Source organism: Hemiscyllium ocellatum, chromosome 8 (assembly GCF_020745735.1).
Source record: "Hemiscyllium ocellatum isolate sHemOce1 chromosome 8, sHemOce1.pat.X.cur, whole genome shotgun sequence".
Taxonomy (NCBI): domain Eukaryota; kingdom Metazoa; phylum Chordata; class Chondrichthyes; order Orectolobiformes; family Hemiscylliidae; genus Hemiscyllium; species Hemiscyllium ocellatum.
The window spans coordinates 47,537,958-47,551,386 of record NC_083408.1 but is presented as its reverse complement, the minus strand read 5'-3'; positions in this window follow the sequence as shown (position 1 = coordinate 47,551,386).

Below are 13,429 nucleotides of genomic sequence, written 5' to 3'. Positions count from 1 at the left end.
ACATTTCAAGACATCCAGCACCTCCTCCTCTGTTTGTCAGAGCATCTAAGTGTTCTTTTAAAGGTGAGACACTCATTTTTTTAATTAGTCTCTTCCAGTGCAGCTAGAGTTCTAATTTGAAGTTGGCTGTGAATAGTGAAGTCAAGTGGGAAATTTTGGCTTCCAAATGTAAGTATTTTTTTTACCACTCTGTGTGGGCCCGATGGAACAGGACTTCTCCCCCTCCACAGCCCCCAAGAAAGCCTTTGACTTCCCCCAGTTCTGATCTCTACTCTACTCTGAGACCACCTGATTGCAAATGTCTTGAATAATTACTTTGCTGACTGCTAATCATCTCCTCCATCCAGCTCTTCCAATTCCTAATTAGTTTAATTCTTCCTTTCCATCCTAATTGTTGACTGTTCATCCTCTTCTTTTTTTGCAAATTTCACCACACCCACCCGAACCAATTGCTTCCTTACTGAATCCCAATTGTTGATCCCTTTCCTTCCCAACTTGTGATCTGTCATTCCCAAGGGTTCTTGTTAGGGCCTTTATCCACTAGTGTCTTCATTTCACCCATGAGCTAGGCTGTTCATTTGGTTAGCCATCAGGGGAAAGCTAAATTTAACCAGATATGCCCATTTCTTTGTCATTGATATTCAAGAAAGCTGTGTTTGTCTGCCATGCCACACAATTTTCTTGTATGTCAAGTCAACGTGGGTTGGAGCATTTTTATGTGTGTGTCTAAGCTCCATAAAATGCTTAAGTTCATAATCAAGGTTGACATGCCAGAGAGTACTAATGTAGTTTACCTAGTATCACAGACAACATCACTTCCTCAAAGTTTACCTCCAAAGAATACCAAATTTAACAACAATTCCTGAGGCTGTTACTTATGGCATCTTATTTGTGGAGAATGTTTTCCTCATTTCTTTGTATTAATTACAGTATTCATTTAGCTGTTACATAGGTGCATTAAGCTCTTGGACAAGAATTACTTCCACATATTGGGTGCCATGATGGCTCAGTGGTTAGTATTGTCAGTGCCAGGGACCAGCACTCGATTCCACCCTTGGGTGACTTTGCACATTCTCCAGAGTCTGTGTTTGTTTCCTCTGGATACTCCAGATTCCTCCTAGAGTCCAAAGATGTACACGTTAGGTTTTTAGCCATGGGAAATTCAGGGATGGATTGGGTCTGGGTGTAATGCTCTTTGAATGGTAGGTGTGGAGTCAATGACCTGAATTGTCTGTTTCTACACTATTGGGATTCTATATTAAATATATCAAAATAAAAACTGGTAGCACAATGCATTGTGTATTTTGCAGCTGTAGATTATTGTAGAAGATTAGCTCACACATCTATTTTGTTTAAGATGATCTTTCTGTGAAAGAGCATAATGTAAAGGACTACAAGCCAAAGTGGCATGGAATGTAAATTCTGAGAATATAATTCTATAACTCTGTGACTATTGGGAAAATTCCAGCAGGATTATACTCAGTCCTGAGAGAATATATCGAATGTCGCATCTAGAAAGTATTAATGAACTTCAGGCAGAAACACCTCAAAGGAAGAGTCACAATTCAAAAACTGAAGTATCACGTCCTGCTGTAGCAGAAATAATGGAGATCGATTATCACCTCAGCAGATACTATCTCCTGAGAATTATGTTCCAGACTGTAGACATGATATGAGGTGAAAGAAACAATTTCTGTGAAAGATATATTTGCATTTTCCATTTCCAGGAATACACATGAGAAAAGGTTAAAATATACAACTGCAGTCTTAGCGTTGATGTGATAGTATGGTGCTCTATGGGCTGGTGTATGCTTCAAAGGTTACAGCTGTTAAGATCATTTAATATGCACCACTGCTCTGGCAAAGGTAGAAGAAGAAAGTTTCTCTTGCTGTTGCAAGAAGCAAGTTATAAACCTACAAAGCACTGTTGAAAAGGAAACAGGACAACTCCCTTTTGCTAACTTGCAGAACCAGTAAGATCAATTGTTGAAATGAGAGCTACCAAAATCACCCAACTTAACTCAACTATGATCTGCCCTCTATTCCTCACACAGAACCCAAAGACTGATTTGTATATCTTTTTATCTTAACTGCTATGTGTTGTCTCACTTCTCATTTCTAATCCATATGCAAGTTTGTTGTTTTTTTTATTATTCATCGGTACATTTTAGTACCTAATAAACTATCCATCTTTAAATCTCAGAAGCTTGGTTAAATTGGTTCCTTTTAAAGTATAAATACCATGAAATTTGGAAATTTATCCATGTGGGAAGGGATTTATGTGTTAAGTTAGCTTGGTTCTGACTAACTGAAATGAGTGGGATATAGCTGAATAAAGACGGAGAATCTAATACCTCCTGCTTAACCTAGGAGCATAATAATTTCTGGGGTGTCTCATCTAAAACCATAATGAATTGAGGATCTTTGCCTATGGACTAGTTGTAACAGCTTTCACACATGCTGAATTATTGGGCTTTAAAAACAGATAATTAACTCAGATACAATGAAGCAGTAAAAGTGCAAAGCTAATCAATCCACAATGCCCTTGTGCACCACTTAAGTAAAGCAGCAATAGAGTAACAACAGTCTTTTCTACAATGGTGCACCTCCACATCATCGTCTTGGAACTATTTCAGGGTTCCTTAATTGTTATTAGGTCAAAAGTCTTAAAACTCTCTTCTTTATTGCATTGTGGGTGTACTTACAGCAAATAAACTGCAGTGATTTAAGAAGGCAACTTACCACCACCTTCTCAACAGCAATTAGGTAAGGGCAATAAACGCTGACCTAGTCATAAATGTCCACATCCCACAAATGAATAAGAATCAGCCTCTGATTTTTCCTATGGGGGGGCTGGCTTTTCTGTCTTTCCCAAATACACTGTCTTTTAGTCAGTCCCCTTTGCAAAATTATTGGTGAAACTTCGTATTTGGAGTGCTGAACTTGCTGTTTTACGACTTTCATGGCTGCTGCAGTCTGTCTCTATCAGTAATCATATTTCAGCTGCTGACTGACCGTCTAACTCTTCTTAAAGCAATAACACTCTTAAAGTGTTAAATGTACATGCTCATTTTCATTCCCTTCTGTATCTTCTGGAGTTCTCCTCCTTCTAATGGGGGTCAGATTCACATCACTGCAAAGATGTCACATTTTTCAAGATAATCACTCCTGGTACCTGGTACTACTTGACACCTCTTTAGTGATGGTGGATACAGATGTAGCTCACTGTTTGTCCTTGTTTTAAATTGTGCCCATTTTATGATTAGAGGTGGGATATATACCACCATGCAGTGCTACAGAAAAGGCACTATCCTTAGTTAATAAGAAGACTTATTGCATGATTGCAATAAGTACAACTATATTTAGTTGGACACAATTACGAGGACTTTAGGGAATTGGTACAGATACATCTGCTCCCTGCAAAACCTCGAGCAGAACTCCTTATCTACTATTGTCAATGCATAGTTGCATTACCAATTACAAGCCCTAAATACCTGTGATGGATTTATTTGCTTCTGTGGTGCAAATTTCACATTCAAAAAGAAACTTCAGTAAAATGTGTGGAGTCGATGCGCCAAATTGAACATCAACCCATCAAGAACCACTATCTTATGCAATATTTGCCTCTGACAATTTTTAAAAAATTTTTTTTTGATTACAAGGTAAAAAAAAATTGACATAAATCAACTATTTGAGTTTGCCCTTAGTTATGAACTTACTAAATTTTAAACCTGAGAAGACCTCATAAGATGCAAAATAATAGCCTTCTGAATAACATTTTGTTGAAAGAATAGGTTACGAAAACAGCACAACTCAGTCACATTTTTTTTTTGCGGAAATCCCCATGTGTTACTTTCAATGTGCTTGAAGAGGATTTTCCATTTCCCTGTGGAAATAGTCAGTGTTTCTGAGCAGATAATGGACTAAGTATCGCTGTTATATACATCAAACAGCATGTTCTATTGGGTAGACATTTCCCTTTAACTTCTAGCTTAGAGAACTTAATCCACAAAGTTACTTAATGCGTGAACCTGCAATACTGCAGTGAAGGTAACAGAACAACTGGGATCTGAGATACTATAAAGGTCTCTACACAATCAATGAGGTTTAATCAGATAAAGCAGAATAACTAAGCAGGAGGGTAAATTAAAAGGTCATATTTAAAATTAAATCAGGTAGAAAAAGAGAAATATTTAGGGAGAAAGAAGATTGAATTGAGAATAAAATTAAACAAGAGGAATAACTCTTTAAAAAAGTTTAAAATTTAACATTTTTAGAATTTCCCTCAAAAACTCCAAAATCTGAATGAACAAGACTACATACTTTAAGTAGTTGATGATGAACAAAGTGATCATAATTAACTACGTCAATGCATTCTTGCACTACTAATTGCAAACCGTAAATACCTGTGATGGATTTATTTGTTTCTGTGGTGCAAATTTCACATTCAAAAGTATTTCAGTGGTGAAATAGAGAACACACTGTCATTCATAAAAAAGGTATTGATGGAACAATGCAACTGTAGGATATTTGCATTTGACCTTTCATCTTCTTAGTTAGCTTTCTGTACAAATGAAGCATAAATGGCACTGAGCACCATCAGCCATTATCTTGTCAACAAAACTCTGGCTTAATATCATGAATGAAACTGGTATGAAACGTTCACATTGTGGCTAGCAAGACTGATGGCTGGAATACATGTGTAAGTTGTGGTTGGTGAGCATCATGCCATTTGGAAAAAGAATATTCAGAAGGCTATAATTGCTGAAAATGCAACCTCTTGATGATGCATTGAGCACACATGTGTGAAGAGGTAGTGAATTAGAGGTAGTATATTTACATGGATAGCGAAGTGGCTAATGGCAGGAAACAGGCAATGTGGATAAATGTTCCTTTTCATACTGGTGATCTGAGACCAATGGAGTTCCACAGGGGTTCTGTGCTGGGATTGCAACTGTTAACCATATCGATTAATGAGTTGGAGGAAGGAAGCGAACGTACTGTAAGTAAATTTGCAGACACCACAAAGGTGGAAAGGCAGCTTGTAAGATTGATACGAACATCTGAAGTTACTCATTTTGGAAAGAAGAAAGTATTCAGGAAGGCTAATGTTGGCCCTTATTTTAAGATAGTTGGAGTATAAGAGTAGAGAAATCTTACTGCAACCTTACAAGGGTGCTGGTGAGATCACATCTGCAGTACTATGAGCAATATTTAATGGTCTAAACTCAGGAGCAGTGGAAAGCAACAGCCACTCTCAAACAGCTGCCTGAAGTGTGTACAATCAAAAGAAGAATTCAAGACTTAGCAGCCTGAATCATTTCCTGCATTGATTATCAGTGATGAGTGTCAGATTGTGAGGCCTTCAAAAGGCAGGTCCAACACTGAAGCCTGATATTGTCAATGTTAGAGTAGCATTCTTTGGATAGCAACACAAACCAGGACAGAAGGTGGATCATTCCTTCTTTGACAGTGAAAGTGAGGAAAGCCATAGGTTGCGAGTGCATCAAGTGCAGCAGCAGCCCTATCTCCTCCCCAGGCATGGCCTTCCAGCGAGGGGCAGGATCCCTCTTCGGACAGCACAAGGCTTGAGAGGGCCAAGTGTCAGGGCAAGAACAGAGAAGGGCGTGCTGAGGAGACCTACTCCACAGACGCTCCAGGAAGAGGAAGCTGTACATCATCAGTGCCTGCCTCTACCTCAGCTCCCCTCCTCCCACCAATCCCCCACCCCCCAACCCCATCTCCAACCTGGTGCCATCAGCGAATCATGCACAAATGATTACTGTGGCCTGTTGCTGCTAACTGATATCAGGAACTACATCTGTGTATACATAGCTGCTATGTATTTTTATGTTATGGATAATCACTCCATGTGTGAAATGCTTTGTGATCCTGATGAGCTCACTAAGGGATTGTGAAAAAAATTTACAAATGCCAAAGATACATAGAGTCACAGAGTTGTACAACATGGAAACAGAACCTTCGGTCCAACCTGTCCATGCCGACCAGATATCCCAACACAATCTAGTCCCACCTGCCAGCACTCGGCTCATATCCCTCCAAACCCTTCCTATTCATATGTCCATCCAAATGCCTCTTAAATGTTGCAATTATACCAGCTTCCACCACTTCCTCTAGCAGCTCATTCCATACACGTACCAACCTCTGTGTAAAAAAGTTGCCCCTTAGGTCTCTTTTATATCTTTCCCCTCTCACCCTTAACCTATGCTCTCTAGTTCTGGACTCCACCACCCCAGGGAAAAGACTTTGCCTATTTACCTTATCCATGCCGCTCATAATTTTGTAAACCTCTATAAGGTCACCCCTCAGCCTCCGACACTCCAGGGAAAACAGCTCCAGCCTGCTCAGCCTCTCCCTATTGCTCAAATTCTCCAACCCTGGCAACATCCTTGTAAATCTTTTCTGAACCCATTCAAGTTTCACAACATCTTTCCGATAGGAAGGAGACCAGAATTGCACACAATATTCCAACAGTGGCCTAACCAATGTCCTATAAAGCTGCAACATGACCTCCCAACTGCTGTATTCAATATTCTGACCAATAAAGGAAAGCATACCATAAGCCATTCTTGAAGAAGGGCTTATGCCCGAAACGTCGAATCTCCTGTTCCTTGGATGCTGCCTGACCTGCTGTGCTTTTCCAGCAACACATTTTCAGCTCTGATCTCCAGCATCTGCAAACCTCACTTTCTCCTCAAAGCATACCAAACGCCTTCTTCACTTCATTTTGTGTTCCTCTTCTGAAATCTTGTGGAAAATAAACTAATAAAATGTCAAGACTTCTTTTCCTCAAAGCTCCCAACATATATCCCAACAACTTTCACTTCATATCATTGTTATCTAGTCTAAAAGCTATTTTTTAAAGAAAAGCGCAGCTAACAACTAATAATAATTCAGAAGAACATTCAACGTTGTTAGGGTTCACACCCATCACTTATACTCATATTTTAATACTGACTACTCATTGACCTTTTCGAATTCTCACTCATCCTTAAATAACCCACAGGAACGTCAAAAAAGACTTCAAAATTGATTGGACATTTATGCAAAACAGATTGACATTCTCTGCCTACTTTGTGTTTTTGGGTAAACAATATAATTTAGCTTCAGTAACCTAATTCACACAATGATACAAACTTTCCATTTTATTGTTGTCAGTGTTTTATCTTCAGTTTCTCAATTTGTGGGTGTATCCTGTATTACTTTGAACAGCTTTGTCTTGCCCACAATTCTAATAAGTTAAAAATATATGGATATACTAGGACAGCACTTCAATGCATGACACTGGTTAGGTGCTGACAGAACTTTTTGGTGTCTATCGATATCTTTATTATTAAGCAGATGACAAAATGTTTTGCTTTAAGCTAAATTAGAACAAATGGTGAATTTAGATTCAATAGAAAAATGAAGAGAATAGGGCAAATAAATGAAAATTTCCAGAGTATGGAATGCAGATACTATTAAATGATATTTAATTGTAGCTAGAGAGAGAATGGGTTATTCTAAATAAAGTTGAGAACATCAGTTGTAAACTGTTTACTATTGCTAGTTGTATCATATTACCTGGAAGTCTCAAACTGCACCCATTTACATGTTTGATGGTGGTGCCTTGTTACACACTGATTACTTCAGGAAGGTGAAGCACAATGACATCCTGAGATTGATGACTAGGCACTAATTGTTGCAAGTTAATAATTGATTTGCTGCAGAGCGTTACCAAAAAGCTAAAGTGCATAATACAATTAATTAGGAAATGGTGGTGACCATGGTCAATCAAATAATGTATTTTGTCATGTAATGTACAATATGAGACCAGTTAGTTCAATTGGTCAGATGACTACTGTTGATAAAGATTACAGTTGGTTCTGATGTAACATGGCAGTTCCATTCTAGTGCAATCTCACGTTATAAAAAAATCACGCAATAGCCACTCCATTTGAACTAATGGTGTCAGAATCGTGTTATGGCCAATACAAGTCAGGAAGGTTCACATTCTATACATTACGGTCTAAATTTTTCAATCTTGTTAAAGCCAATTCGCATTGAAGAAACAGTACATCTCTATGACTCTATGTGTTATAGCAGAACCGACTGTAATACCAGCAGCATGGCTTCAGCTCCTGATCTAACTTAGGGAGACATTGAGATCTGTAGTGTTGGCCTGCACCCAAGAATGGAAGGCTACAGAAAATTTCTTCTGACACAAAACTGCCTAAATCATGGTTCAGGACCATCAATGAGCCTATGCTTTCGCCTTTGGGCAGAGCACTCACACCATACAATATATTCTCAAGACCTTTGGTTTATGATGATAAGGCCAAATTTTATTTTTTACCATAATTCATAAATATATGACTGATGCTTTTGATTCTTCATTGCTGACTTTTCATATTGTCTGACTCGAAACATTCACTCTGGTTGTTCTCCACATATGCTGCCAGACGAATTGAGTTTCGCCAGCAATTTCAGTTTTTGTTCCAGTGCAGTACTGAAGGAACAGTGGTTAGCCTAAAGTTCCGTCTTTGAGATGAGTTACTAAACAGGAGCCCTGCGTACCTACTCAAATGGCAACAAAAATTATCATGGCTGTATTTCAAAGAAGAATAAGGAAGTTATCCATGTATCCTGACCAATTTTATTCAATTAATATCATTAAATCAACCACCATGGTCAACCACTAACAATCATATTTCATAAATAGATAATAAAATGCAAAAATGGATTATCTGATCAAAATCTCATTGCTGTCTGTGAAAGTTTACTGTCTACAAATTGGCCACCATTTTTCCTATAGTGACTAGACTTTAAATACTTAACTGGCTGTAATTTCATCCAGAAATGAAATATGCTAGATAAAGATGTGCTTATTTTTGCTTCTTTTCATTTATTTATTTATTTTACTGCTGGCCTTTTAGTGAAGTTCAAAATTTAGTTAAAAATCACACAACATCAGGTTATAGTCCAACAGGTTTATTTGGAAGCACTAGCTTTTGGAACGCTGCTCCTTCATCAGGTGGCTGTCGTTCTGACAACCACCTGATGAAGGAGCAGTGCTCCAAAAGCTAGTGCTTCCAAATAAACCTGTTGGACTATAACCTGGTGTTGTGTGATTTTTAACTTAGTACACCCCTGTCCAACACTGGCATCGCCTAATCCAAAATTAAGGTTAACATTATGGGCAATTTTGTGCAGAACAGAACACAGTTATAGGAGCAGTGAGCTGGGGATTTGTGCAGTTGATTCTATTGAGAGGAAAATCCTTGTGGGCTTGATTTTAACTGTTTGACACGCTAGCAGTTGGGGGTGTCCAGTAGTAGGTGAGAAATCCGCAAACATCAGCAGCTTGTTTGTCAGTGGTTTTTAAACCCAGCCATTGCATTGTGTTTGAATTTTGAGTTCCCTCACCAAATAATTTGAAAGGGCATGGTGACTACCTGCATGAGTCTATTCAGCTGATATTTTTACCAAAGATTCTGACAAGATGAAAATTGAACCATTGTCAAGGTGATCCAACAGAGAGTAAAAAGGAGCAGCAATTAATTCACAGTAGTGCTTTCGCAGAACCTTTACTGATGCATCGATAGAATTGTGCCTAAGCCTGTAACTGAACAAATATTTTAAATCTTTTAAATCAAGAGAACGAATGATCAAGTACATGAGCACTGTTTACATATTGTGCTAATGCAGAGCTTTGAGCTATTGCATGTTGGTTCTCAGATATGTACTGACTGTCATCACAAGATAAAGCTTAAGATAACCTATAATAGTGAAACTAAAGCAGAGACCGTGGAAGATGGATACCCGAATAAGAAGGAGAAGGTGTTGAACAAACTGAAAAGGCTGGCAACATCTGTGGAGAGAAAAATAAAGTTAATGTTTCAAATCCAAATGACGTCGCTTTCATTCTGAAGAAGAGTCAAATTGGACTTGAAAATGTTAACTTGGTTTCTGTCTATTAGTAGTGCAGGCTTGCAAGATATCAAATGTATAACAGCACTGCAATGCAAAGAAACATAAAAACGTAACAAAGCATTAAATACAGAAGGTAGAACCTACTTTCTCCAGACATCATGTAGAACCTATGTAACCATGGGTCATTTCTGCTGTTATTAAATCTACTTAAGGAAAGCTTTGCAGGAATAATGGCAGGTCCACAAGGTTAACTAATCTTAACCACAGACTATGAATCTTTTCTTCCATTTTTACGAGTCATCTCTGGCGGCTTGATGTTTAAATTATGATGCTTTCACCACAGCAACTGGGGTTTAGAGAATACTGACTTCAACAGTGATGCATTTAAGGTAACTTAAAACATACATGAAGGCAACTAACCAGACCGCAGCTGAATATTGTGAACATCTCTGGGCCCTTTAGCTAAGTAAAGATAAAATGGCAGTGGCAGCAGTTCAGACAAGATTCACTAGGCTGATCCCAGGTATGGAGGGATTGTCTCATGAGGAGAGCAGTTTAAGCCTGTACTCATTGGAATTTCGAAGAATGAGGGGTGATCTTATTGAAACATACATGATCCTTAGGGGGCTTGACAGGATAGATGGAGAAAGGTTGTTTCCCCTTGTAAGGGAATCTAGGATCAGAGGCATAATTTCAGAATAAGAGGTCACTGCTTCAAGACAATGGTGAGGAAGAATTCCTTGTTTCAAAGGGAAGTGAATCTGTGGAATTCTTTACCAAGCGGGCTGTTGAGGCTGTTTTTTTTTAATCAGACAGGGTTTCAAGAGTTATGAGAAATAGACAGAAAAGTCGAGTTGAAGATTAATCATGACTGTATTGAATAGTGGAGCAAACTCAATAGGCTGAATGGTCTACTTCTGCTTCTCCATCTTATGATTTTATGGTCTTTAAGGAACAGAAGGACCTGGCAGGAGTGACAGCTGATGTAAATAGAACTGGAGGATTGTGGTGCAGAATATTGAATGGCCTGTTTTTGTTCTATAAATTCTGTATAACCCTGACTTGCTCTTTTCCAGACAAGCTCTTTCCCCACTTCAATATTCTGTAATGGTTTCTGTGCTGTTGAAGTTTATAGCTTTTACACTCCATGTGTCAAACTATAGGGTAGTAACATTTCAAAATCTTTTTAAAAGTGTTTTCAGTTTCTCTAGAAGTGTCAAATAGAAGATATCTCTGGGAACACAGTAACAACATACTCATGCAGAGACTGGAACAAGTTTTCTTCTTTGATCTGACATAGACTATATTATCATACACACTGAAATAGAATATTTTGTGATCTAATTTCTTCTCTTGAATGTACAAAATTTGATTTTAAATTATATGAAAAACGGCTCTTGTGCAGTTTTATTTGAATTGCACATTGCAAATTAATGCATAATAATATGAAAATTGACCATAAATGTACCAAAATAGACTATAATGTACTAGTACTTCTTACTGTGCTGCTTTCTAAGTGTGTTAATGGAGACCTAATGTTGACACCTTTCAGTATCAACTATTTCCTTTTTTTTGCTCCCACAGCAACTTAACCTCTGAGAATATGAAATACTGCCAAAGATCAATTCCTTTAGAATAATGAAATTACCACTGATATTGCCTTATCTTTAACTACTCAACGGAAATCTGATAGAAAATATTCAAATTTGATAAAGCTGAGATAATAACAACAGAAGATAAGATAACAATAAGATAATAAAAGCAAAATGAGAATAAGTTTTTCTTGCTTCAGTTTTCCCTCATAGGAAAGGTGGTGACTCACATTGGATTATTTTCCATAGGTCAGTTGTGGTTCAGTGACAACAGTCTTTCCTCTGTGTCTGAAGGATCTGGTTTCAAATCACAGTTTTCAAATACAAAACCAAGGCTGCCACTCCAATGCAATATTGAAGAGATGCAGTCATTTAGTTGAGACACTGAACTGAGGTCTTGCCTTCCCTTTAAGATACAAGTAAAAGATGCCAGGTACTAGATCAGGGGAGATTCTCGTGATATCTCAACTAATCATTATCACTATATTATTTGGTTATTAATACATTGCTGTTTGTGGAGTCTTACTGTTCTGTGCTGCTAACATTACAACAGTGACCACATTTGAAAGTACTTCATTGGTTACAAAGTAATTTGAGCTGGCCTGAGATTGTCAAAGTGCTATATAAATGCATTTTTTTGAATAGGCACCGGTTAAACTTTGCTATCTTGTTGAAATGGTTATATATGTCATTTGTAAGTTAGATGATAAATACTGTTGAGCTATATATCCATTAGAAATTATTTTAATGATATCTATAATTCATAGTGTACTCAATCAACATTTTTTTTGTTTTTCAGTGCTTCTTTACACAAAAGCACAGAAGCTAAAACATCTTGAATCAAGTGATTCACAGCAGTTTCTGTATCTAACTTAATTAGATGCCGTGATGTTGTTTGACAACAGCAGTTATAACAGTAAATACTAATTTCAGATGAATGTCTGCTAACCTAACATGCAGCATTGTTCAGCTGAATAGAATGTACAAAATAGAGTTGAATGGCAGTAACTGGATAGGAGTCAGGAATGAAAATTCTGCCTAATTTTTCCATCGTTACACAGAAGAAACTCATAGCTTATCTCAGTAATATTTAACTTCCCATCCTATCACCCACCATGGGCAAAGTAGACTCCAAAAAGACTTGACATAGAGGTCAGAATGGGTACCTGGTAACTTCAGCTTGCCGTTTGCTGGAAGGAACCTCTGTGTTGTTCACTACCATCTCGGCACATGATCAATGAGCACATACCACATGCCCCACATTCATGAGAATTCCCCACCTGTCAGGATCCTCATGACAGCTCTCCAATCCATTTGTTGCTCACTTAGGAAAGACAGTGTACTAAAGGGTGCACCAGCAACTAGCATTGAAAGGCCACTGCAAGGACACTTTGTGCGCAGGAACAGGCACCCAGCTCACGGGTTGGAAGACTGCATCACAGGACTGCTTGCTTGCTCTTTTTTCCATTGTTAACTTAGAGCCTACTTCATGTCCACTGAGTTCATGCCTTGCCAAGCTGTACCACACCAGTTAGCATGTTCACTGTTCAGCCAAAGTGTGAAGGCTATCAGTACTACTGTATTGATGTACTCTGGAGTGTAGAAACACCGACAGATCATTTGTCGTGCTTGTCAATGGGGTGGTGGATGGAGGGGGCAGAATTCTTGCTGTATGACACACTGAGATTTGAACTAACAACCACATACACACAAACATACGTTTATTCAATTGGATGGGAATGTCTGAAAGTAAGCGGGGGCTACTTTCTGTGTTGAGCCATCACGGTGATGTAACACCGGAGTGTCCTCTCCAGGGCGCAAGCCTGGGCAAGGTTGTATGCAAGACCGGCAGTTGCCCATGCAGCAAGACACTTTGTGCTGAGCTTTGATCTGGAAGTAGGTGT